At 36.9% G+C, this 26841-nt stretch overlaps 2 pseudogenes; one reads left to right on the top strand and one right to left on the bottom strand.

Annotated features, from left to right (window-relative positions):
• Positions 1-5652: 5652 nt before the first annotated feature.
• Positions 5653-19428, bottom strand: LOC109680689 (carnosine N-methyltransferase-like; annotated as a pseudogene).
• A 4317-nt stretch (positions 19429-23745) lies between these two features.
• On the top strand, positions 23746-24680 carry LOC109680697 (olfactory receptor 7D4-like; annotated as a pseudogene).
• The last annotated feature ends 2161 nt before the right edge of the window (positions 24681-26841 follow it).

Genomic DNA, 26841 nt, shown 5'->3' with positions numbered 1-26841 from the left:
TAATATGAGACACTGAATGTCACTGTTTTCCAAAAGTGGCCTCATGTTGGAAGCATCCAGGGAGTTTTAAGAATCCCCATGCCAGACCCCAATACCAGAGATTCAGGGTTAGTTTAGTTCATCAGGGATTTTCAGGGCATGAATGTATTAAAAGTACCCTAGGTGGGTCTGCCATGCAGTCATTGTGAAGTTTCATTTATTTTTAAAAATCAATCTCAGGATTGAACTCAGAGCATCACAAGAAAAATGTTGATTCTTGTTACATTTTTCATTCAAAGAAGTCTACTACATCTTGAGTTATTTTGGTTCATAATCAGGTGCTGAAGATCTTAGCATGATCAGAGCTCATAAAGCAGCAGATTTTGTGAAAGAGCTAGCAATAGGTTCCAGCATATGGCAATGTGACTTTTCTTTGTATTCCTAGCTGTAGTTCTCCATTCATCTTCTCCCTTCTCATTTTATACCTGGTCATTTATGATGCTTAATTAATTCTTGCTCTTCTCCAAATATCCTTACATAAAGTGATTGGTGCTTTTGAGGCAGTGGAGAGGAATCTTTTCTATTAGACTTTTTTTTCAATTCTTCCAGTCGTGAACAGTGAAGCTAACTATCCTCTAATAAGTACCATTTTACATATGCCACTAAATCAATGGTGGTGTTGCTACTTCTTGCAGTTATGATTTTACACTACTGTATTTTTTTGGTTATGTCTGTCATCTTTTGAAAGCTATTCATCCAATTACTTATATTAAAATATCATTTTATGTGTACCTGTATGGTTTTTTCTCATGATTCATAGTGTGCTAAATGGTCACATGAGAAATACAGGTTTTTTTTTCATTAGATTCTGCAACAGGAAGATTTCTAAGTATTCTCATATAAGAAAGAGGGTTGTACTGATACTTATTGGTTGAAGTACCATGAGGTTTATGTTAGTGTATTCTATTTCTAGTTACTATGTGGCTATAATTTCCCTACAGATAAAGTTTCCCAATTTATTATTTACAATTTTTGCATTATCTTCTTTTTAATTTTGCAAGAACTGCTAAGGGCCACAACATCCAGTAAGGGTACTTCTTCCTTTTTTGTCATAACAGTCTTGTTAGGATTTCACTGTGTAACCACACTTCCTTTGTGCTTTCAAAATCAGTCTTTCTTTGATCTCTATCTTGCAACCAAGCACAAATCCTGTGCATATCGGTTCTGAGGTAGTATTCTGGGCTCTTTGAAAAGATGGCCAATAACTACTTTGATTTACTCAGTCTTGCATGACTTCAGCTAAATCACCAACCAATTTCTTTGACAATGAATTTTAATACTCAGCATTGGCATTAAACTGCATGTCTGAGAGAAGACATTGAAAATTAACCTTAGTAAATCAGATCTTGAACAAGTTCAGAGCACGAACTTAACATCTTTGTCTAACAGATTATCTTTGACTTACAATAGCCTTATATCATGGTGAACTCAACCTGAGGGAATATTGTTACTCAGAAATGTATTTAATGTGTCTAATCTACTGAACATCACAGCTTGGCAACACAGTTCACTAGTAAACTAAAGAATATTGATATTTTACTTTGTGTTCAAATGGATAACTGGAAGCTGCTCTTCACTGTCACTGCTCAGCTACTAAAGAGAATCTTGTAGAACATATTGTTAGTTTGGGAAAAATAACAAAATTCAAAATTGAAAATGTGTGATGAACACAGATTGCCACTGCAATGTCATCAAGATGAATAATTATATATTGAAACATTAACCCTTATAAGCAATCTGAATGGCAGACCCCTGAATCTTCTTCACTTTGGCATGATATTTAATAAATTATTTACAGCTATACTAGAAATATAAAAAATAATCTATATACCTATATTTTTTGTCCACTAGCCCTTCCATAGAATGTCCTAAAAACTCCTAAGAGAAAAATTGTTTATTTCCATTAACATGAATGTTAAATTGTATAGACTCATGTCTGCTTAACATTTTGTGCAAGATTACAGGTTGCAGGAAATGGGTGTGCTTAAACAATTTACAAATATCAAGGGTGTAAAATCATAAGAAATTTCACATTTGACTATCAAGTAAGCAAATAGGAGATGATGTTGATCTTTCTGATTTCTTCAAGTATACTCACTACAGAGCTAGGCACCTGTAGCTTACACCTATAATGCTAGCTATTTGAGAGATCAAGATCTGGAGAATAGCAGTTTGAAGTGAATTTGGATAAAATGATTGTTGAGAACCTGTATGAACAGCAAAAGCTGAGCATGGTGTTCTGCATCTGTTATGGTCCAGGCTGAACTGGGCAAAAATCAAGACCCTGTGTCTAAAATATCCACAGTGAAAAGGATGGAGACATGGCTCAAGAGGTAGAGAACCTGCCTTGCAAATGTTTGTCCTTAGATTCAAACCCCAGTGCTATGACCCCCCAATTCCAACAAAAAGAGGATGATCACAAAGGGTGGAGAAACTGGAGAAAGTACAATACAACTCACTCACAAGTATATGTATCTTAGGTTTTGCTATGCCATGTTTTCTAAACTCAGAGACATACATCATAACTGAGAAAGAGGAAATTCTATCAGATTCTTTGAATAGAAGAACCAGTTCTCTACAAATTACATGAAAAATTCATTGGAGTTATTGATATCCAATTCAGCTATTGCTTTCGTTTTTCAGGGTACTGGGGCTTGAACTCAAGGCTTTTCTCTTTCTAGGCAATCACTCTACCTCTTGAGTCATGACTCCAGAGACATATTGCTTTCTTAATTGAAAAAAAAAGAAGAGTTTAATTTCATAAGATACTCCAACTTAGAAGTCAAAAAACTACATTAGAATATTCTCCTGACATAAGGAGTGCCAGACCCTTCTAGTAATTTACTTTTCTCCTTTTCTTTTTTTGTTACAATTTGCAAGTTCTTAGAGATTAAGATATCATGAACCAATTTGAATAATTATTATCTCTTTGCAACACTCATTTTGTCTCCCTGACATATGGTTTTGATAAGGAAACCCAGAGAAAGATCAAAGTTGTGAAAAAAATCAAAGACAAGTAAAGCCCTTCCCCTTAGCTGGGTCCCCTGCATCCAGCTATCTCCTTAGAAACTGCAGATGGCCTTCATCCACAGCTGTGCTGACATGATATATTGCAACCTTGAACAGCTTTATTCTGCACTCCCTGCTTGCTTGCTGCTACTTTTCTCAGTATAAAAAACTCAACCACCCTGAGCTCAGGGCCTGTGCCATTTTGGAAATATCCAGGTGCTGGCCCGCTAGCATAATAAACCTTCCTTTCTTCCAGCCACCTGGGTTTCAGTCTTACTCTCACTGGTCAGTCATACTTTCTGTATAGTTCCTGCAGCATTTTGGAGGCCCCAGGGAGATTAGACTAGCACACCCCATTGGGCAGCAGGTCCCTGCTCCCTGGCCCTGTAGCCTGAGAGGTTTCTGGAACAGGAAAATGTGCACCTACGATGTGATTCCAGGGTCTCCTTCCAGACAACTGAAGGAGGCTGTGGAGCCAAAGAGCGGGCCCTCAAACTGGTGGAGTGAAATGGAGACCTGCAACAAATGTCTGGACCAGTTAGGACTCCCCGGGGAGTCAGTATAGGAGCCGGCATGAACTGATCCCTGCAGGGGACCAGCTGAGCCCTGATGTAATTCCAGGGTGTAGTGTCCCCTTCCTCTGGGACCAATGTGATTCCGGTCATCTGGGGCCAATGTGATTCTAGCCAACTGGTTTAGGGGCTGATGTGATTCTGACTTCTGGCCAACTAGGTTAAAGTCTAGCCAGGATTTTAGGGGAAATAAATAGGAACATATTGTTTTAAACTCTGAGTGAATGGTGTGTGAATGTGCAGTTTGACACGCTTGCGTTTCAAGCTTGAATCTGTGGCTCCACAGCTGGGCACCCTTAAGGTTCCCTGAAGGATATGGAGTCTGAGTGGGATTGATCTGAGTCATGGTGATTGACATATGGTCTATGGTGGGATTGGACTAGCATCCAATCATAAGTCACCCTGTTGGGTTGAGCCCACTCTGGCTTAGTCACACTTGACCTCATGGTCTGGGGTTATGAGCAGGCAAGCATCTGTATGGCCTCACTGAGAAGCACCCCCTCCTTTGTCTGTCTTGCAACATTGACAATTATCAGGCACATATAAAGTAAACATCCTAAAAGAGGACTGAGGCTCAGCACTAACTGAGCTCTTACAAAAATTAATACATAAAGGATGGACTTACACTGATACATAAGATCTGGTCTGACTTAAAAAAAGAATATTACAGAACTGTTACAAATATAAAAAAGAGGTAAAAAGAAAAAAGCAACTTTGACTGTTGCTGGTTAAAAAAACTGTTCCAAAAGGTTGATATAGTAAGCTTGGTCTGTTATTGAGAGAGTCATGAGATGCTTATGTTTCTCTTGCTAATGGCTGGTCAGATTACGTATCCATCTAATGGTGTGCTCACAATGTATGTGTATATGTAAACATCTTCAAAATGGTTCTTAAAATGCTGCTGTAAGGTTAATATGATACTCAAGGTAAAAAAAAAACAGGGTATTTATTTTAAAGATCTCCATTATAAAGTGTTTGGGCTTCTTACACCTGATTATGTGAACATATTGAGAACAGTTCTTATTATAGAGTCAATGTAATAATTATTGCTTAGTTCTGCCGCCTCTTTTTAAGAAAACAGGTTTTCAAATATATTTCAATCAGGTCTCACTAGGATACAGACATTCAAGGATTAACACTCCAGCTCAGACCAGAGAAAAAAAGAGGAATAAAAGGGGGGGAGCCACAGCCTGCAACAGATATGTTAAAATTTAGGTAATTAAAAAAGGCCTTTGCATATTTCATTCTGTCATAAATAAAATCTGGAATTAAATTCTCTCATAATACAGGGGTGTATTAACAAATGGGCTCCTCATGGTCAAAGCACCTGAAGGTGCTACAGACTGCTCTTGCTAACTTTAGGAAAGGCTTTTCTGGTGACCATGAGCTTAAAATAAAACTAGCCAAGGTTCTGAGATTCTGTAAATTGAAATGGCCCACTTTTAATGCAGGATGGCCAGCAGAGGGCACTCTAGACTTGGCTATTATCACCCACACCAGGCCACTCTGTCCTCCCAGAGATCTGAGTCCAATACAGGGGACTCCAATAGGAAAAATAAAATATTGGACATAGACCCCTTAGCCATGTCATCCAACAGTTCCCTCATCATACCCCTCTTTGCCTCCAACAATCCCAAAAAAAAAAGAGATAAACCATTAAGATGGTCACCAATTTCTGAGAGGCTGACAAGTAAAAAGTAGAGGCCCCAACAGCACCGCCATGCCCCCTCCATCAGGCTCCAAGTCTGCCACTTGAGACTTTCTCTGGCAGCTTGCCCACAACGGTAGCCTGGCTTGGCATAGGGCCTGCTGCAGCTGCATAGCCTCATGCTGCGGTGCAACGCGTTAGGACCGGGTCTGAGCCTACAGGGCCTCAGCCTCACCGGCAATTGCCTGGATGCTTTCTCCGTGGAGCTCTTCCAACCTGGTTCATTGCCCCTGCTCAGTGAGCTGGTCAATGGAATCCTGGAGGACCTAAAACCAGTGGATATTGAAGCCATCCTAGAGCCAACCTTGCTGCCACTGGGTTAATTCAGGCTTCTGGTGGTGAGTGCCATGAGCAAAAAAAGGCCAAGCCCACCCTGTAGACTTTGTGTAGGACGTGGATCTGGCAGACATCCCCAAGGAGATCCTGGGCAAGGATGGAATATGGAGGGTTCTGTGTGAGACGGAACACAGGACACAAAGTTCCTAAAGCAGCTGAGGAAACTGCTGCTAAATAAAAGGTTCAGCCAGGCCTCTGAAAACACAAAAAGCCAGGTCCAGGGGCCAGGACAAAAAGCCAGGAAGGGAGACAACCACAGAGCCAGAGGCCATAGGGTGACCCAAAAATACAAAAAGAGGAGCCAGGGAGTACAGCCTATGATGTGCGAGTCTGAGGACTCTTCAGATAATGGCTTCAGTACCATGATTGAAGAGATCCATGCAGAGGACCTGACCATGGACAAAGACCAGAGGCCTCTGTCTTGGTAGCCGCACTTCAGGCTGCTACCATGGAGCTCATTAGGAATTAGGCCACCCAGGAGAACCTGGGTAAAGGAAATAGTCCCTGAGAGTTCTTGGCCCTGGTCACCATGACAGAAAAATCCAAAAAGGAGGGGCTGGAGAGAGAGCCCCTTAAAACTGAGTCCAATGACCTCAACACCATAGAAAACAGGAGTGATGACAGGACATCACCCATTTACACAAAACCAATCTACAAGAACTGTTACAAACATATATGATTATTCCTCAATTGATGACTCTAACTCAGTTGGCTAACAAGGCTTGCCAGTGCTGCACCCAACACAACCTCAAATAGGGACTCTGCCCCAAAACAGGACCCCAGCATCTACTCAAACTGAACTTGAGGAGACCTTCAACCTTGCCATAGTCACAAGCCAGAAACTGACTAGTCTACACACAACAAAAGCTTGAGGAGTCAACTGGACATACAGTTAATAGATGGTTGTTTCTCATGGACAATTTTCTATGGCAATGTTTAACTTCTGCCATCCATTACCTATTTCTCTTTTGGTATTATAACCTTGTTTTTGTCAATAACAATAACAGTAACTGCCCCTACAGGACAGAGCCTAAATCAAGAGGCTTTTTCTGACAATCTTTCTCTCCTACTAACAGGATGTGATATTGTTTTTGGTTGTTTCTATCCTGAGTTCCCTTTTCAAATGGCAATGCCTCATGCCAACTTTCCCAAAGTAACCTGGTGATACGTATTTGTTAGAAGAGGAGGGGGAACCTCTCCACTCCTTTGAGGAGATTCTAGACAGTCTTTCACAGGATAAAACTGGGCCCCATTGCTAACCCCCTTAACAAGCCCACTCACTGTGTAACTTTTACCACTGCTTCTAGGGCCTTATATGATAAACCTCCTTGCCAGGTTCATTCATAACTGAATAAATGTTGTTAAATTAAAATTAGTGAACAAAATACTAAGAATCTCTCTGTATAACTATCCTTAACTCAGCTAGCAAAAACACTTTGTCTTCCTTATTATGCTTATGTCTTCTCTTCAACAAAATTAGAGATAAGGGTAGAACAGGTTCCACCTGGAATTGAGGGGAGGAGGATTGGAGATGGGGGCAGGGGGAGAAGTGACTCAAACAATGTATGCACATGTGAATAAATTAATAATAATAATAATAATTACAGCTAGTGAGACAGTACTAAAGACTTCCCCTAAATAACTTCCACAAAAGGGTCATAAGGGATTATGATGGAGAAGAGGAGGGAATGATAAGGAAACCCAGAGAAAGATCAAAGCTGGGAAAAAAATGTCAAAGATGAGTAAAGCCCTTCCCCTTAGATGGGGCCCCTGCATCCAGCTATCTCATTAGAAACTGCTGATGGCCTTCATCCACAGCTGTGCTGACATGATATATTGTAACCTTGAACAGCTAACTGCTAAGTCTGCTTTTGCACTCCCTGTTTGCTTGCTGCTGCTTTTTTCAGTATAAAAACCTAAACCAGATGCTGGCCCACTAGCATAATAAACCTTCCTTTCCTCCAACCACCTAGGTTTGAGTCTTATTCTTGCTAGTCAGTCATGCTTTCTGTACCATTCCTGCAACAGTTTGCCAGATCCAGCCAGGTGGAGTTTATCTGTATCTCTGTTTCCGAAATGAATTAATTGCATGAGGAGGCTCATTTCTGATTCTTTGTTCCTGCCAGTTCTGGGTACAGAATGTGGGGCCATCGTCGTCTATGAAGCAGGAGAAGGAAATCAGCTCACTCACCATTGGTCATGTCCCAGCAATGATACACTTCATCCAGTAAGGCTAAGAGGGACACAGGATGCAGGAGGGACTTGAGGACGCAACTTCATCATGATGAAGAACAGGACAGTTGGGAAGTCATATAGGAGGAAACAAGAATGCAAAGTTTTAGCTCAGAGGTGTATGACACTGATGGTTTTTGTTATGTTGATGATGTACTATTAGTTTTCTTCCTAGACTGCCTCAAGGTTTTGTAGGCATCTCTTCCACACTAGCAAGAAATTGTTGCTTTTATCCTGTCTCCTAAGTATTCATGAATATTATGGTGATGATGGTAATGATGTGAGAATTTCAATGTAATTTTTCCTATATCCTGACATATAATGGGATAAACAGAGGTTTGAATCTCGACAGTGAGACTCTATACACAGGGCACCTGTTTTCTCTCCTGCCAACCGAACTTCACATTTCTCTTTCATTTTACCCCAGATAGTGGCTCCTGACCAGTGTGCTCTTCTCTTTATGTTTCTGACAGACCACAGTACAGAGCAGTAGGTGGTCTTACTGCATCAGCTACAGCAAAAAAAAGTTGAAATTATGGGAGTTGTAATAGAAGGTGTTGACACATGATAATTCCAGGCACATCTGACTCTGGCCATGTTATGGGATTTTGCCTCTGCTGCCTACTGACACCTCTATCCTTGTAATTTATCCCTTCTCTACATCTAAGGAGGACATAAATGCATGGTGTTGAGTTCAATTGCTATCCTGTGAACAGAAAAATTGTCAAAGACATGCCTTAGCATATTTGAAATAAATATTTACTATTCCACTTCAATCTTATGAAATGAGGGAACGCAATAAACATGTTCCTGCCTGGACCTTAGAGACTGAAATTTTAATTCTGATTCTCATGTGCTCTTATTTACCTGTGTGGCACTGGGAAAGTTCTTAGTATGAGGGAGCCTTGTGTTGCCACCTGAATTGTCTCCAGTTGATAAAACTCTATCACAGATAAACTGAAAATCATGGCATGGAATTTATGACTGAACAGGTGATAGATTTCTACAAGGGGAGAAGGTAAGTTTTAGGCATTATTGTCCTTATAATATTAAAAAGACTAAGTACCACATCCTTCAACTAAAATATCCTATCATCTGAAGCTTTAAGTTTCCCCAGGTTACTGAAAGTCCATTTAATTTTATTGTGATGATTATCAAGATTGTTATTATTTGAAGTGTTGGAGAACAAACTTACATCTGCATAATTTCTAGGCAAGACCTCTACCTCTAGCTGCATTCCCATCTCAGACAACATTATTATTGTCCTTACTGAATTATATTCTTTTGTTGCTAATTGTTTCTTCATTTTATTTGTGTTTTGAGACCGTCTCATTATGTAGCCCAGATTGGCCTTGAACTCACAATCATCTTTCCTCATCTTCTTAAGTACTGGAATTCTAGCCATGTACCACAACACGTGATTAAAAGTACTCTTTGTTTTTAATTTTCAGTTCTGTTATGTAACCTAGGCTGTCTTTGAACACCTGATCATCCTGAAACACCTTTCCAAGTGCTGGAATTGTGGTCTGCACTTCCACACTCAGCTTAGATGTATTTTCCACACTCAGCTTAGATGTATTTTCTCAGTGCCTGCAGGTAAATAATCTGTTTATTTAATTTTTGATTCCCAGATCTTGTACCTTGCTTGGATCACTGGAAGCTATAAGACACACCATGTATGAGCTAACTGAGTGTGGTGGGTTATGCCTGTTATTGTATTAATTGGCATAATTAATTAATTAATTAATTAATTGGTATTAATTGTATTGAGGCAGGTAGATGGCAAGCTGAGAGCAGCTTGAGCTATATAATGAGTTTCAGGCCAGAACCTGGTTACTAATTATGACTTTAACAAAAAAAAAAGAAAGAAACAGAAAAATTAAGCAAAATATTGAGTAGGATTTTCCTTGGATTGAAGAAACAGAGTGTATGCAATATGATATTATTATTGATATTGATATAGCTGTGTTTTTATTCCTTTCAGCTGTGTTCCTAGAACTACTTCCTATATACAACACAGATGTTCCATGGGATATGTCATTTTCCACTTAATAGAATTTATAACATTCAAAAATAAAAATCATGCTGATAGCCATAAAAGTTTAAAAGAGTGACAAAATGAGAAAGTGAAATAAATCTTGCTGCAGGATCTCACCATATTTTATTTATTTATTTACTTTTCAGTTTTGTTCTGGGTGGGGGTACATGGTCACACACATAGTATATGATTTTCAGTCACTCCACGAAGAAGATCCCTGTCGTATGATTGTTTTTCTTTTTTTTTCCTGTGGTGTAAAAGAATGAATGATCATTAAACATTCCTTTTTTTCATTTTCATTCATTGTACAAGGATGTTCGTTGTGACAATTCTAAATGGGCTTAGAACATATATTCCTTACATTACCCCTATTACCTTACCAACTTAACCCATCCCTGCCCCACTTAAATCAATTGCAAGAGATTTCTCCCAAAGATAAATGTATACAAAAACAAATAGAATCATATATACATTAATATATTGAACGTTTTTGTAAAAGTGAAACTTTTCTTTGGAACTTGAGCTAGGAGGGAAAGCAAAAGAGTCATAGTAAAAAAAAGTACATTAAGCCATTCTTGTGATTGAAGTTCATCAATAAACTTGTAACATCAATAGTGATTCATGCCAAGTGAAGTAACCCATGCCTCTCACATCAGCAACTCAGGAGAATGAACCAAGTGGATCAATAGTGCCAACTGTAATCTGCCACATTCTCACCAGGTTGCCTGCATAGCTATGAGTTTGGTCATCAGCAGATCAAGCCACAGAGGTGCATTTGTGTGGCCCTGCCTTGCTGGTAGTGCTGACTTCTTGCTTCAGTTCATCTACAATGAACTCTCCCTCCAAGTCCCAGATCACCAGATCATGATGCTGGGGCCTGTGGCAGCATGGAGCTAGTAGTGGTTGGGGCTCACACACAGACTGCTGATAATATCCCCACCATCTCGTGTATAAAGGAGTTTGCCTTCATTGAAGTTCTACAAGATGCTATCAGAAGCACAGAGGGATCCATCTAGAGAGAGAGCCATAGTCTTCCTTCCTCTCTTTCTCCCTCCCTTCCTTCCTGCTGAAAGTCCTGTGGACAGAACCCAGGGCCTCAGGCATGTTAGATAAGTTACCTTCCACTGAGCTATACCTCAGACATAGACTTCATTTTGTAAACAATTTACACCATCAGAAAGAAGATAAAGCCCCCAACACAAAAACCTTTTCAGGACATATTTAAACCCTGTTCAAACCATTGAAATGCTCAATTATGATAACTTATTTGAGGTGCTTGAATCCAAAATAAAGACACAGAGATGGTTGCCTCTAGGCTGCTTCATTTATTTTAACTTTCTCTTCTTTTTTCTAAAGGTGTTTTGGTACATGGAACCAAAAAATTTAACAGGTATCTTGGAATTGCAATACTTGAGATTCTCTGATGATCCAGAACAGCAGCACCTCTTCTTTGTGCTATTTCTGATTATGTATTTGGTCTCAGTGCTCAGCAATCTGCTCAACATCTTGGTTATCAGCTCTGACTCACACCTGCACGACCCCAGCTACTTCTTTTGCTACAACCTGTCCTTGACTGACATTGGATTCAGCAGTTGTACAATCCCCAATGTGCTGGTGAACATCCAGAAACATAACAAATCCATCACTTATGCAGGCTGCCTAACTCAGGTGTTCTGGGTTTTTTTTCCGTTTTCAATGTTTGGACAGTCTACTGCTCTCTGTAATGTCCTATGATTGCTTGGTGGCTATTTGTTACTCTTTACAATACCCAGTCACCATGAACCCCTGCCTGTGTGGCTTGTTGGTCCTGGTTTTGTTTTCCATCAGTCCTTTGGACTCCCAGCTGCACTGCTTAATAGTATCACAAGTTACCTTCTGCCCAGTTACTGAAATCTCTAATTTCAATTGTGACCCACCTCAACTCCTTAAAATTGCCTGTGACTATATCTCTATTAATAACATATTGATCTATTTTATAGGTGAAATCTTTGGTGGTGTTCCAGTCTCAGGATTCTTTATTCTTATATAATAATAATTTCCTTTATTCTGAGAGTCCCATTATCATGTGGGAAATACAAAGCTTTCTCTATCTGTGGTTCTCACTTGTCAGTTGTATGTGTGATTTATGGAACAGCCTTTGGAGCATACTTCAGTTCACTTGTCTCACATGCTAATAGGAATGTTACGGTAGCCTCAGTGATGTACAACATGGGTCCACCCATGCTGAACCCCTTTGTCTACAGTTTGAGGAATGGGGAGAAAAAGAATGTACTTTGGAAGGTCCTCTCCAATACAGGCCAACATCAGGAGCTGGGCCACATGTTTTGGTCTCTTTAATAGAATATACTGTGAAATCAATGATGTAGAATTGTAAATCATGCCTCTTTCATCCCATTAATTTTTTAGTTCCAATAGATTTTATTCCTTTTGATGTATCATGTCTAAGCATTTTTGTATTTGGCACTGCTATAGTTTAGACATATGAAATAAAGACAGAAAGAAAAGGAACACTGCCTAATTCATTTTATAAAGTGAGGAATATACTCACCACAAAACTGGTGAAGGTCACATACAAAAGGAAAACTACAGGCCAATCTCCTTTATGAACATTGATTCAAAAATCAATAAAATAATGGCAAATCAAATCTAACAACATATTGGAAAAATCATACACCATCCCCAAGTTGGCTTTATCACAGGGATGCAGGGATGGTTCAAAACACACAAATCATTAAATATAATACAGCACATTAACAGAAGCAAAGAGGAAAACCACTTGATCATTTCAACAGAAGCAGAAAAAGCCTTCAATAATATTCAACATCATTTCATGATAAAAGCTCTGATGAAACTAGAATAGAAGGAATATACTTCAACATAATAAAGGCTAACCTATAGCTAACATCGTACTTAAACATGAAAAAACTGAAACCATTTTCCCTCATGTCAGGAATGAGACAATGGTGCCCACTCTCCCCACTCCTATTTCTAGCCAGTGCAGTAAGGCAAGAACTAATAAAGGAATACAAATATGTAAAGAAGTAGTTAAACTATCCCTATTCATAGATGACATCATCTCATACCTAACAGACCTGAAACGCTCCACCCCAAAATGTCTACACAATATAAAAAATGTCAGCACAACAGCAGGATTCAAAATAAACATACAGAAATCAGTCACATATTAAAAAGGATTTAGGACAACAATTCCATTTACAAAACCTAAAAGAAAAATCGAATTTGTAGGAATAAACTTAACAAAGGTGGTAAATGACTTCAATGAGGAAAACTACAAAGCACTGAAGAAAGAAATCAAAGAATATAACAAAAGATGGAAAGATCTCCCATATTCATGGATGGGAAGAAACAACATAGTAAAAATGGCTATTCTACCAAAACAATCTACATGTTCAATGCAATTTCCCTCAGAGCCCAATTACATTCATTGCAAAGATTGAAAAATCAACCCTAAAGTTCATTTGGAAACACAAAAGACCAGGAATAGCCAAGGCAGGACTGAGCAAAAAAGAGTAATGCTGGGGGTTTCAGACTTCAAACTATACCCCAGAACCATAGCAATAAAAACAGCATGATATTTGCAAACTACTGATATGAAGACCAGTGGAACAGAATAGTATCCAGATAGAGTGTCCTAATTTTGACAAAATTTCCAAAAATGTATGATGGAAAAAGACAGCCTCTTCAACAAATGTTGCTTGGAAAACTGGATATCTGCCTCCAGCAAACTGAAACTAGATCCATGCCTGTTGCTCTGTTACATGTATCAACTCAAATATATTAAGGACCTTAATGTAAGACATGAAGATTTGATGCTAGTACAATAAAGATCATGGAATACACTGGAAGCAATAGGCATAGGAAAGGATCTCTTCAGTAGAACTCAAGCAGTCCATAGACAGGATTGACAAAAGGCACTACATGAAATTAAAAGGCTTCTGTACAACAAAAGAAATGGTTTCTAAATTGAAGAGACCACCCACAGAATGGGACAAAATCTTTGCTACTTATTCTTCAGACAAGGGAAAGGTAACCAGAATATACAAGGAGAACAAAACATTAAACTCTCCAAAATTCAATGACCCAATAAAAATGGACTATAAAACACATGAAATAATGCTCACCATCCATGGCCATAAAGGAAATGCAAATCAAAACCACATTAAGATTCTACCTCACTCCAATTTGAATAGCTACCTGAAGTGCACCACCAGCCATAAATGTTGGTGAGGATGTTGGGAGAAAGGAATCCTGATACACTGCTGATGGGAATGTAAGCTAGTATGACTACTAAAGAAACTAATATGGATGATCTTTAAAAAACTAAAACTAGATCTGTCATACAATCCAGCACTACCACTCCTAGGGATATATCCAAAGGAATATGAATCAGGTAACAACAAACGTACCTGCACATACATGTTTATTGCAGCACTATTCACAAGAGCTAAGCTATGGATATGGCCAAGGTGCCCTATTGCTGATAAACAGATTAAGAAAATGTGGTATTTTTACACATTGGGATTGTTGTCAGTCACAAAGAATGAAATTTAGTCATTCACAGGTAAATAGATGGAACTAGAGACCATCATCTTAAGTGAAGTTAGTCAGTCTCAGATGGCCAAAAGTCTCATGGTCTCCCTCATATGCAGATTATAGACTTAAAACAAATGCAGCAATATTATGGGATATGGGTCACACTGATGGGAGCCATGATGTGAAGAATAGGGCAAGATATGGAAACAAAACACTTGGATGTGGTTGATGTGCTCACTGTACAGGGATAAATTTAGAAATCTTAAACTGACCAGGGCCACAATGGGAAGGAGACTAGGGAGGAATGAAGAGGAATGGTAGAGATGAACAAAATGGGGCTGTAATACATACATGCATAGAAACAACACAAGTAATATCGCTGTGTACCTATCTTTTTCTCAAACTACCAAAGCTGCCATATTTCTCTTATTATTTTATGTTTTTGTCTTCTACAAAATTGGAGAACAGGAGGGTTGAATATGTTCTGCCTGGAGATGGGGTATTGGCACTGATCTTAGGTAGGAGGATAACTATCATGCAAATAATTTATAGAAATGTATGTAAATGCAAAAAGGATACCTGTTGAAACTGTTCTAGTAATCAGGAGAGGGAGGATGAAAGAGCAGTGGAGGAGGTGAATTCAAAAATGATATATTTGTACATTGTGAGAATCATTCATTCAGTCATTCATTCATTATAAGTATATATTAATTGTGCAAAGGGGTATCAGTGTGGTATTTCAATACACATATAAGATATGTGATTAAATTACCACCTATTCCTCTTTCTTGGCCCCTCTGTCCCACTTTGTCAGTAATTTTCATTGTATAGTTTGCATTATGCATATCTCCAAAAAATTCATGTGTTGAAAACTTGGTCTATGTCTTGTGACACTGTTAGCAAGAGGTGGAGATTTTAGAACATGGTGCCTTGTTGGAGGAATTTGTGTTGTATATGGAGTGCCCTTAAAGTAAGGCAGGCTAACAATAGTCGTTTGGGACTTTGACCTGCCCAGCACCATTTGACCTGGCTTTTCCAAACAAATTTCATTCTAAACCACTTTCCTCAGTCAATTATTATCTTTTGCAATTATAAATGATAATGATTGTAAGACAAAAAGCCTTGTGTCAATACCTACCTGCCCACAGTAACCTAAAAGCCTTCTACTTAAGTCATGAATATTGATTGCATCTCAGGCATGTAATTAAATACCTAATAGCTACCTCAAGTGCATGCACAGAGTGAATCAAACCTGTCAATTACCCTATCATGTACCACATGGACAGCCCAGTTTCTTCCAGCCATTTCTCCTTTTAATTTATAAAAAGCCTTATAAATAAAGACACACATTTCTAACCCACCTGGTCAGGGCCATCACTGCTTTCTCTGTGATAACGTGAATTCACTTTTAATAAACTACTACATTTCCATGTCATGCTTGGATTCTTTCTATGTGTAATGTAAGAACCTGAGAATTCTCTTAATAGCATTTCCCAGAGACTACCCTTATGGCAGCATGTGGATTTGTATTCTTTATATATGTGTTTGTATACCATTATTATCTTTGTAAGAATGGATAAAATATGTTTTAAATGCATATTAAAACAGCATTCACATTTTAGTGTGTGTTATGTATTTATCAGATGCTAATATGCCATGTTATATAATTTATTACATTATATTATGTTATATTGTGTTATGTTATTATGTATCTTCCTAGTGACAATTATTATCATCAGAGGTGAGGAAATCGAGACTCTAACGTGAATCATATGTGCACACATACAGACACACACACATACACACACACACACTTCACAAAACAGAACATGTTTCGAAAGTTACACTGGGACCAAATAGAAAAAGTAGGATTCAAACTCAGAACTTAGACTTTGAGCCATATTCTTACCAAATAGATTCAACAGCCTTTAATATGGATTTTGATGTGGATGTCTCTGTTGTGAATTTTACTGGATATTGACTGCATTTCTGGTTATCCTTTATTATTGGATATTTTATTGTATTTCCTTTTACTTTTAAAATTACATGCAGTAAAATCTTTTCATCAGTGCAATAAAGTAAGAGTAGACATAATCTGATATTTCTAGTCTAAAACATTTAAGAGAAAGCACATTGTTCTTTTATTTCTTTATTCATATGTGTAAACATTGTTTGGGCCATTTCTCCCCATACCTCCTACCCCCTTTCTTCCCCCGCCTTGCTTCCAGGCAGAACCTGTTCTGCCCTCTTCTCCAATTTTGTTGAAGTGAAGACATAAGCAATAATAAGAAAGACATAGTGTTTTTGCAAGTTTGAGATAAGGACAGCTATACAAACAATGTCCTAGCATTGCTTCCATGCATATGTGTATTACAATCCAAATTGATTCATTTCTACCTGACCTCTTCACTACTTCCTGGTCAACTTCTCATAGGGACCTCTGTCATTTTACTGTACTTATCTTAGCTCTTTTGCTGTGGGCACAAAAAACACTTTCAAGTTTTTGGTTTCTTACCTTTCCCTATTCCTCCTGTATGTGTCCTTTCCTTAGTGTGTGACCCACATATAATAATATTATTGCATTTCTTTTAGGTCTAAAGTCCACATATGAGGGAAAACATATGATTTTTGACTTTCTGAGCCTCACTAGCATTACTAAAGATTATGTTCTTCAGTTCAATCTATTTACCTGCAAATGATAAGATTTCATACTTCTTCATGGCTGAGTAAAATTCCATTATGTACAGATACCACATTTATTTAATTCATTCATCAGTGGTGGGGCACCTTGGCTGTTTCCATAACTTGGCTATTGTGAATAGTGCTGCAATAAATATGGTTGTGTAAGTGCCTCTGGAGTATCCTGAGTTATATTCATTTGGGTATACCCCTAGGAGTGGGATTACTGGATCATATGGCAGATCTATGTTTAGTTTTTGAAGAAGCCTCCATATTGTTTTCTAGAGTGGTTGTACTAGCTTGCATTCCTACCAGCATTGTATGAGGTCTCCCTTTTCCCCACATCCTCATCAACATTTTTGTTCATAGTGTTTTTGATGATAGCTATTCTACCAGGGGTAAAGTGGTATCTTAGTGTGGTTTTGATTTTCATTTCCTTTATGGTCAGAGATTGTGAGCATTTTTTCATGTGTTTTTTTGGCCATTTGAATTTGTTCTTTGGAAAAAGTTCTGTTTAGTTCAGTTGTCCATTTCTTTATTGGTTCATTGATTTGGGAGAAGTTTAGTTTTTTGAGCTCCCTGTATAGTCTGGTTATCAGTGCTTTGATGTATAACAGCAAATACTTTCTACCACTCTGTGGGTGATCGCTTTAGTTTATAGACCATTTCTTTTGTTGTGCAGAAGATTTTTAATTTTATGTAGTCTCATTTGTACATTCTTTCTCTTAGTTACTGAGCTGTTGGGGATCTATTGAGGAAGTCCTGGCCTATACCTATTGCTTCCAGAGTGTTCCCTGCTCTTTTCTGTACTAGCTTCAGGATTTTGGGTCACATATTAAGGTGCTTGATCCATTTTGAGTTGATACTGGCACAGGTTGATAAACATGGATCTAGTTTCAGTTATATGCAGTCAGATAACCACTTTTCCCAGCAATATTTGTTGAAGAGGCTGTCTTTTCTCCATCTCATGTCTTTGGTGACTTTGTGAAAAATTAGGCGGGCATAGCTGTTTGGATTAATACCTGGGTGTTCTATTCTGTTCCATTGGTTTTCATACATGTTTTTGTGCCAGCGCCATGTGAAACCTCCAGCATTGCTGTATTTTTTTTGCTGAGTATTGCCTTGGCTATTTGCAGTCTCTTGTGTTTCCAAATGAACTTAAGGTAGAGTTTTCAATCTCTGTGGTGAATGTCATTGGGATTTTGATGGGAATTGCACTGAACATGTAGATTGCTTTTGGTAATATAGCCATTTTTACTATGTTGATTCTACCAGTCCTGAGTACAGAAGATCTTTCCACCTTCTGTAGTCTTCCCCAGTCTCTTTCTTCAGAGGTTTTTAGTTCTCCCTGTGGAGCTCATTCACATTCTTTGTTAAGTTTACTCTTAGTTATTTGCTTTTTTTGAGGCTATTGTAAATGGAATTGTTTTTATATAATCTTTCTCAATGTGTTTGTTGTTAGTGTATATAAGAGCTAATGATTTTTGTAAGTTAATTTTGTATCCTGCCACCTTGCTGTAGCTGTTCAGGGTGTTTAGGAGTTCTGGGTTCTTTAGGATATAATATAGAAAAGTTGGAGCCACGAGGGAGTCTGTGGGGATGAACATCAGGTAGAAAGATGTGTGAAATCTGATCAGCTGATCTCTGGTTGTTGGTAAACTGATGGATCCAAGGATAAAGTTTACATTAATCAATTTCAGAACATCTGTTGAGTACAAAGTTGGAAGAGAAGAACATAAAATATCCATTCACTTCCTTGACAAGCATAACTTAGCATAGCTATTCCCCAGGCCAACCTTACTAGTCTAGGACCAGGTACCAGAATATTTACTTTAGAAGGATCCCATCTCTCTTTTGAATTAAAAAAAATTCTTTAATAATTTTCTGGTAGAAGGCATCCCTCTCTGCTTTCCTAGTTTCACTCCAGTCTCTCACAAATTGTTTCCATATGGATTTTAACTTATCCATGTCAAATGTACAAGCTGGCATAATTTTGCATTCCCATTTTTTCCATATTCATTATTTTCAAACATATGTATGCAATCATTTACAACAGTCTGTAGTATTTCTTTTTTATGATCAATGCATTTCCAGATCTTGTACAAGTGAAGAGGAAACTGAGGAAGTAGTTTCTGTTGATTATCTGGAAGTTATTACAACTGTCTTTCTGTTCAGTTCACTCACGCTTGCATACTGGTGCCATACTAGTGGAAGGCATTAATGATCTTCGAAAAGTGCTCCTGCTCCAGCCTCTTTTCCTCCTCCTCCATGCCGCACATGTTGCCACCTAAACCACCTTGGCCAAGCCAAAAACTCTGCAGAGAACTGCATTTACACCTTCATGTTCCTGCCACAGCCATGGCTGCTTCCCCTTCCGCCCTAGGGCCTCCATCAGCACCCAGTTCTACCAGGCCTTAGATATGCCTGCCTGCCTGTGTTCCAAAAAATTTTGATCTGAAAATGTAAGATATTTTTGCCATAAAGTGATAACCAGTGATACATTGAATTAATTAATTTTTTTAAAGATTTAAACATTACAATGTGTGAAATACTTCTGAACATCACATTGCATTCAATACTTAAGTACAACTTTGTTTCTCAATTTGGACAAATAAACACATAAATAACTGAATTTTAAAAATAAAATTGCTAAAGAAAATTAAAAATAATGGGCTTCTTTTCTTCTATAAAATTTTGATTCAAAATTATTCCTAAAAATATCCAAAGACTGTTTATAAGAGTAGCTAGAATTGGATCCTTGTAGATGTTACTCTTTTCCTTTGTGGAAACTTATGACTTTTAAGTGAAACCAAGTAAAATGAGGGAATATAATGTTTTTAATGGAAGTAAACATATCTCCCCTTGTCACTTATAACATAGGTATAAAATTGACTTAATAATTTCACAACAGTGTCTTCTTTGTGCCCCATGGGACCTAAATTATTTGGAAAGTAGGAAGAAAATAGACCAATTTGTTTAATGAGGAGCTCTGAGAATTCAGAGATTCTGTAGAATCCTTAATAATGCACTTTTCCTATACACTCTTATCTCAGACTTTGTGAAACCCATATAGGATTCTTCAGGAACAGATCATAGAGAAGTCAACATTTCCTGACAACCATTGAAAAAATTTGTTCTGTCCCAGTGAGGGCAGGTAGAATAAGAAGGAAAAGAGGAGAAAATGTGGGTGTGGGATTCACCTCAACAGTGATGATGATAAGAAAATCCTATATATCTTTAGTCTACAAAAGTGGAGTTCTGTAATTTCAAGGGCATTTTTTGCCCCATTGGCACTTGTCTCTTCCAGCTATTTTGTTTTCTTTCACTCCTCAGAATCTGGAATATATTCAGGAATTATTTTCTGAAGAAGTTCCACTTTGTCTTCTCTCTCTCTCTCTGATAAAATGTAGACTAGTTTCTGAATCCCTGCATATGATTATCTACTTGAGACCACTCATCAAAGATCTATTATTCATGAGGTACAGTATACTTTTCCAGATTATATTGGGTTATTTTATATATGTTATTTTACTGGCATTTCAATTTGTTGATAGCTCTCAGTCATTGGCACATTTTTGTAGACACCATAATGTCTTAAAATCCAAAATGTTTGTGCTATTAATACAATTATTAATTCTATTGTTGCCAATACCTTTAAATATTTAGGCAAACATTAAATGATTGGAATCAGAAAAGGCTGTATCGGCATGTTTATGAATTTTAGGCAATAAATGCAGGGTTTTAATGTAATACATCCTATTGGATGTGGTCCTAAAACAACCATTCTTTATTGGATTAAAAATTTTCCTCAGTTTCTTCATTTACTGACAGTGTCAGCCTTGGGAACTAACCACAGAAATGGCTGTCAAATTTTTCTCAAACACATTTCACATATTGGTTTTTTATCATGATTTTACTTCATTGAGTTAGGTTTATGGTGAATTCTGTTAAAAAAACTTTTATCTTAAACTCTCTTCTCTTTTTTGTGGTACTGGTGTTTGAATGCAGGTTTTCCTGCTTGCTAGGCAGGTGTTCTGTTTGGGCCTTGCACTCTTAAAAGTTCTTCTATTCCTATAATTGGCATTAGTTACTCACTAAATATTGTTCTTTAAAATGAGATGTGAATACATTTTATTTAATTAAAGTGTTCAGTTCTTTTAGAAAATATGCATTTTATTAGTGTGTATTAATTGTATAAAGTGTTATACCATGGCTTTTCACACATGCATATATTGTACATTGCTCAGATGGATCCCTTCTGTTATTCTCTCTTTTTTCCTCCTGTGTCCCACCAATTTTTTAACAGCTTTCAGTAAGATGCCTTGTGCCACCTTCATACATAGACACAATGTATTTTGGTGTTTTGACTGTTCATTTCTGTGTCTATCCTCAGTCATATGATAAGTTGAAATATTTCTCTTGTAGACATTTTAGTCTTGGTATTTATTGTATTTCCACCATTTGTAGTTTTTTTCAGTACTGACAATGTAACTGGTTCCACCTAATTTTCTGAAAAGACAAATTATGATACAAAAGTGTCACAACTTCAGAACAGTGAGCAAATACAAATTTATCAGTGTTTAAGTGACAAAAATGCAGATTATGAGAATTTCTATTTATTATTTATTTACACACTTCATCCCTACTACTCCTCTTCCTCTGCTATCTATCACACTAGCATCTCAACTTTCCACTTCTACGAGCTTAGCATCTGATAGGGTTACCACCCATTCCATTTTCTTCATCAGAATATTTCTTCTTTCTTTACTGATTAACAATAATCCATCCTTTTCTTTTGAACACAAACATTTATGTTTCAGAGTAGACCCTTCTACTCATGTTCATAGACAAAGTATTTCATAGTAATTCCTGTTTTGTATCCTTAATTATTGTCTATTCCATAAGCAATCATTGTACTGACCAGTATTGAACTTACCTCTCCTCTTTTTAATAGGATCTATCCATTTAATTTGCTTATTTTAATACAATACAACTTCAGTATGGGGCACAGACACATGAGCACATATAGGAACACTTGCCTAGGTGAGTTTATTGGTTGTGTGTTTTTCCTTCCTTTTATTCATATAGTCCACATGCTTTTTCTTCTTCTAGGAAGAAGATATTCTGTAAAAAAAAAAAAGGACAATAAGGATATTCATTAAGGAAAACTGCTGTGTAGCAGTCAAAAGCTGTAACCAAACTATTATATTTATAATGATTAGAATTACAACCATGATAGACATTCTAGTTTAAAATTAATATTGCTAAATGACATCCATGTAAGACACATTTATTGAGATGTTAAGAACAGAAATACATGATTTTGAAAAGCCCATTATATGTCACAGAAACTACAGTAGAAATATTGCACTGTGTGACCTTGTTTTGCTCTTCATTAAGTATTCAGAAATACTATCCCTACTATAGATGTGAGGTAAACCCCCTGCAGCACATGAGATTTAAATAACTTTTTCAAGATCACAAGCATCATATTATGCTAGTGTCAACCTCTACGCCAGGAAGTTTGACTCAAGAACCTCAGTTTAAAATCACAGCTCTATAATATCTGTAAACAGAGTTATACTTCCAAATATCAAAAAGAAGAAGTTTCTGAATAATATTAAGAATAATAATGGCTGGGTTTAGTGGCTCAAGGCTGCAATCCTAGGTAACTCAAGAGGTAGAGACTGGTAGGATACCAGTGCAAGGCCAGCTTAGGTGTGAAGATTGTGAGACTACATCTCAGGTAGTGACAAAACTGGGCATGATGTAATGCACCTATCATGGCAACTATGTGGGAAGCACAACTATGCAGATCACAATTCAGGAAAGCTTGTATGGAAGTGAGAATCTGTTTAAAAAGTAGCTAAAGCAAAAGGGAGGAGGCATGGCTAAAGTTGTAGAGTACCAGGCCAGCAGGTGTGAGACACTGAGTTCAAACACCAGTACAGCCAAAAAAAATAAAGACAGCTATTACCTACTAAGACACCTACACATTACAAAGGCATTTTAAACCTCACAAATAGGGTTAGCAATTACAATATTGTTTGGAAGAAAGAACAATGTACTGCAGGACAACTATCACATCAGAGTAAAATGTCACATCACAGAATATATTTTGCTTCTATAAAGTATATAATAGTTATCAGAGAGCTCTAGGATAAAGAAATATGAAGAACACCAAGGAAAAGGGATGAATGCTTTCAAATCTTTTGTATGAGTCATCAAAGAAAAACTTAGCTTCCATTCTTCTACCTACAAAATATTATAAGTCTTGAGTTGATTAAAAAAGAGAGAATTCTGGTTATTCAACAAATGTGAATGATTACACAGTTGAGAATAAATAGGCTGCAATTTCACTGAGAAAAGTCATTGGTATTCATGTATACAGAATGAAAAACTTCCATTTCACTGGCATCCTGGCTAAAGTGGTGAAGCACCTGCATAGAAAGTCTGAAATCTGGAGTTCAAACTTCAGTACCAGGCAAAAAAAATGTACTCAAGGAGAAAACTAATGGAGCTTTCAACTGTCTGTTCATTGCACATTGTGTTTCCTCTCCAGAAGACACATCAGATACATGGATGCAGAGAATCATACAGGTGTACCACAATTCCTACTCCTTGGCCTCTCAGATGATCTTAAACAGCAGCTCCTGCTCTTTGGAATATTCCTGTCCATGAACCTCATTACTGTGCTTGGGAACCTGCTCATCATTCTGGCTACCAGCACAGAATCCCATCTCCACACACCTTTGTACTTCTTTCTCTGCAACTTGTCCTTTGTTGACATTTACTTAACCTCTACTACAGTCCCCAAAATGTTGATAAATATTCTTGCCTGGAGCAAAGTCATCTCTTACATACAGTGCCTTATTCAGGTGTATTTTTTTATATTTCTCTTGGAATGGATAATTTTCTTCTAAAAGTGATGGCATAAGATCTCTTTGTAGCTATCTGCCACCCCCTGAACTAGACTGTCATTATGAATCCCCGGTTCTGTGGCCTCCTGGTCCTAATTTCTTGGATAATCATGCTCTCAGTCTCCCTGATTCATCTTCTACTGATGAAACAACTGACCTTTTTTATAGGCTCTGAAATCCCACATTTCTTCTCTGAACTGACTGAGCTTTTCAGAGTGGCAGGCTCTGAAACACTCATCAATAATATTTTTGTGTATGTTATTACTGCCATGCTGGGTTTATTTCCTGTCACTGGGATAATCTTCTCTTACTTTCACATAATATCTTTATTGAGGATGTCTTCCACTGTGAGCAAGTATAAAGCATTTTCCACCTGTGGGTCTCACTTCTGTGTTGTCTCCTTGTTCTATGGAACCGGATTTGTGGTTCACCTCAGCTCTGCTGTGACCCATTCTTCCCAGAGAAACACAATCACATCCATAATGTACACTGTGGTCACCCCCATGCTGAACCCCTTCATCTATAGCCTAAGGAACAAGGATGTGAAGGGAGCCCTGGAGAGACTCCTGGGAAGAGTTGCTTCTTGTCCTTGATGAATCAGTGATCTGAGAATAAGGGTAATGTGAATTTCAGTAACTAGGTATTTTTCCTTTTCTAAGATCTGATTAATTTATTTACTATTGTTTCACTTTTGTACATTTTGTATTTATTTCTTTATAATAACTTAATAATAGTTCCTTTGAAATTTTCTTTCCTTGTACAATGTCTGTACAATTCAAAGTGTGGTAAATTTTAAGACATTTCTTGGATTTATAACTTGATAAAAAACATTATATAATTAGCTGAAATGGTTTCCTCATCAAATATTGATTAATGATAATATTATTTGGCTTAATTTGGTTATATTCTTATTTTCTCTGGAATAACTAGGAATAAAATTACCACAACAACATGGTTTCCACATCACAACTGTACTTGCTGGTTTATATGTTTGTCTTTCCTTGTTCTGAAAGACCGCTCTGATATATTTTGTTATATTAACATAACTTCTGCAAGGAATATAATTAGATTAGGATAAATTGTAATTGGAACACAGCAGCAAACAGGTATTTCTCACTTTCTTATCCTATATTTTCTGACAATGGTTAGATATTGAACATGAAAGCTGAATTTGAAAGTATTTTTCTTTGTATGATTTTGTGAAATACAGAATATAGTGCCTAGGATCATTTGAAATGTTGCTTCATTCTTTGTGATACCTGATTTTTCCTTTTTCATTTTCTCTTTACTTCTTTTCTTCCTACCTTTATCCCCTCTATTCTTCTTTTCCTTCTCCTTATTTGCTTTTTATTGATAACATTAAGTTTTCTTTTCCATGTCTCCATAACATTTCCCTTTAAGTGCCTATTAGAAATGGTTTATCTACTCATCTGTTGATGGACACTTTGGTAATTTCCATCTTTTAGCTATAATAAACAGTACATTTGTTGGTATATATTTGTGCACTACATTTTAGATGTTTTGGTAAATGTTGATGGTCATTCTATAGCATTACATTTTCTAGTGATGTGGTGGTAATGTTAATATATGTAATACACCCCATAGGGCCACACAGTGACAAAATTTTCTAACAATGTATTTATCAGAATCTATCCTCATTTATAAACAATAACTCTCTAGGTCATTATCAATTATTTAGGTAAAAATATGGGGGTGGAGCAGATAGTTCTTATGGCAATTGAATGTTTATCCTTTTAAGGTAGTACCAAAGTTTTTTTTCCTTTAACCTGGCAATTTTTATGTACATATCGTGTATGAATGTTCAGGTGTCTTCCCAGCCTTTATACCACATTTGTTTACCTAGCAATCTGATGATAAACACTTGTAATTATTGGAAACTTGACAATTATTAATAATATTACCATAAAAATGGAATGTACATGTGATGTACCTTTCCATACTTATTTTTTTATCCTTCGAATAGATTTGCAGTAATGTAATTGTTGGTTTTATGGTTGTCCAGTATATTTGAATGTTGAACTCTTCTCCACTGTATGATTTACAAATACAGCCTTCTATTATGCCAGTTCTTTCTTCACTCTTTGAACCTTTCTTTGCTGTTTAGTTTTAATTAATTTTATTTTTTGATTTTTGCCTGCACCATCTATACTTCTTGGAATATATTATACTTTTTGAAATATATTATACTTTTTGGAATATGTTATGCTTTTTTGAATATATGTCTATACTTTTTGGAATATATTACACTTTTTGAATTTGTGTTTAAACTTTTTGGAATGTATTATATTTTTTGGAATATATGTCTATACTTTTTGGACTAATGTCTCAGAGTTTTTGTCATGTTTCTTTTATGTAATCATATAGTATTTGGTGTAAAATTTAATTTTTAAATTTATTTTAGTGATTTTTTTCTGTATGATGAGAGATGAAGATACAGTTTATTTCTGCAAGTGGGTATACACTCTGCATATCCTTGCATAACACCTTTTACTGAATGTACTCTCTTTTCCTCTCCACTTGATCTTAAAATCTTTACAAAAATCAATTGACCATGAATTGCTTAATAAATTTGTAAATATATTCATGGACTCTATATCTTTTCCATTGTTTTCTAAATTAGTTTAATCATACATTCTGTTCCATTCATTAGTAATATCTTTTGATACATAAAGGTTTTTAATTTTATGTAGAGCAAAATGTCTGTTTTTCTTCTTTTCTCATGTGTTTTGTGCC

The sequence above is a fragment of the Castor canadensis genome, chromosome 14 (assembly GCF_047511655.1).
Source record: "Castor canadensis chromosome 14, mCasCan1.hap1v2, whole genome shotgun sequence".
Classification (NCBI taxonomy): domain Eukaryota; kingdom Metazoa; phylum Chordata; class Mammalia; order Rodentia; family Castoridae; genus Castor; species Castor canadensis.
The sequence above is the reverse complement of the archived record's forward strand: the minus strand, read 5'-3'. Positions and strand labels throughout refer to the sequence as shown.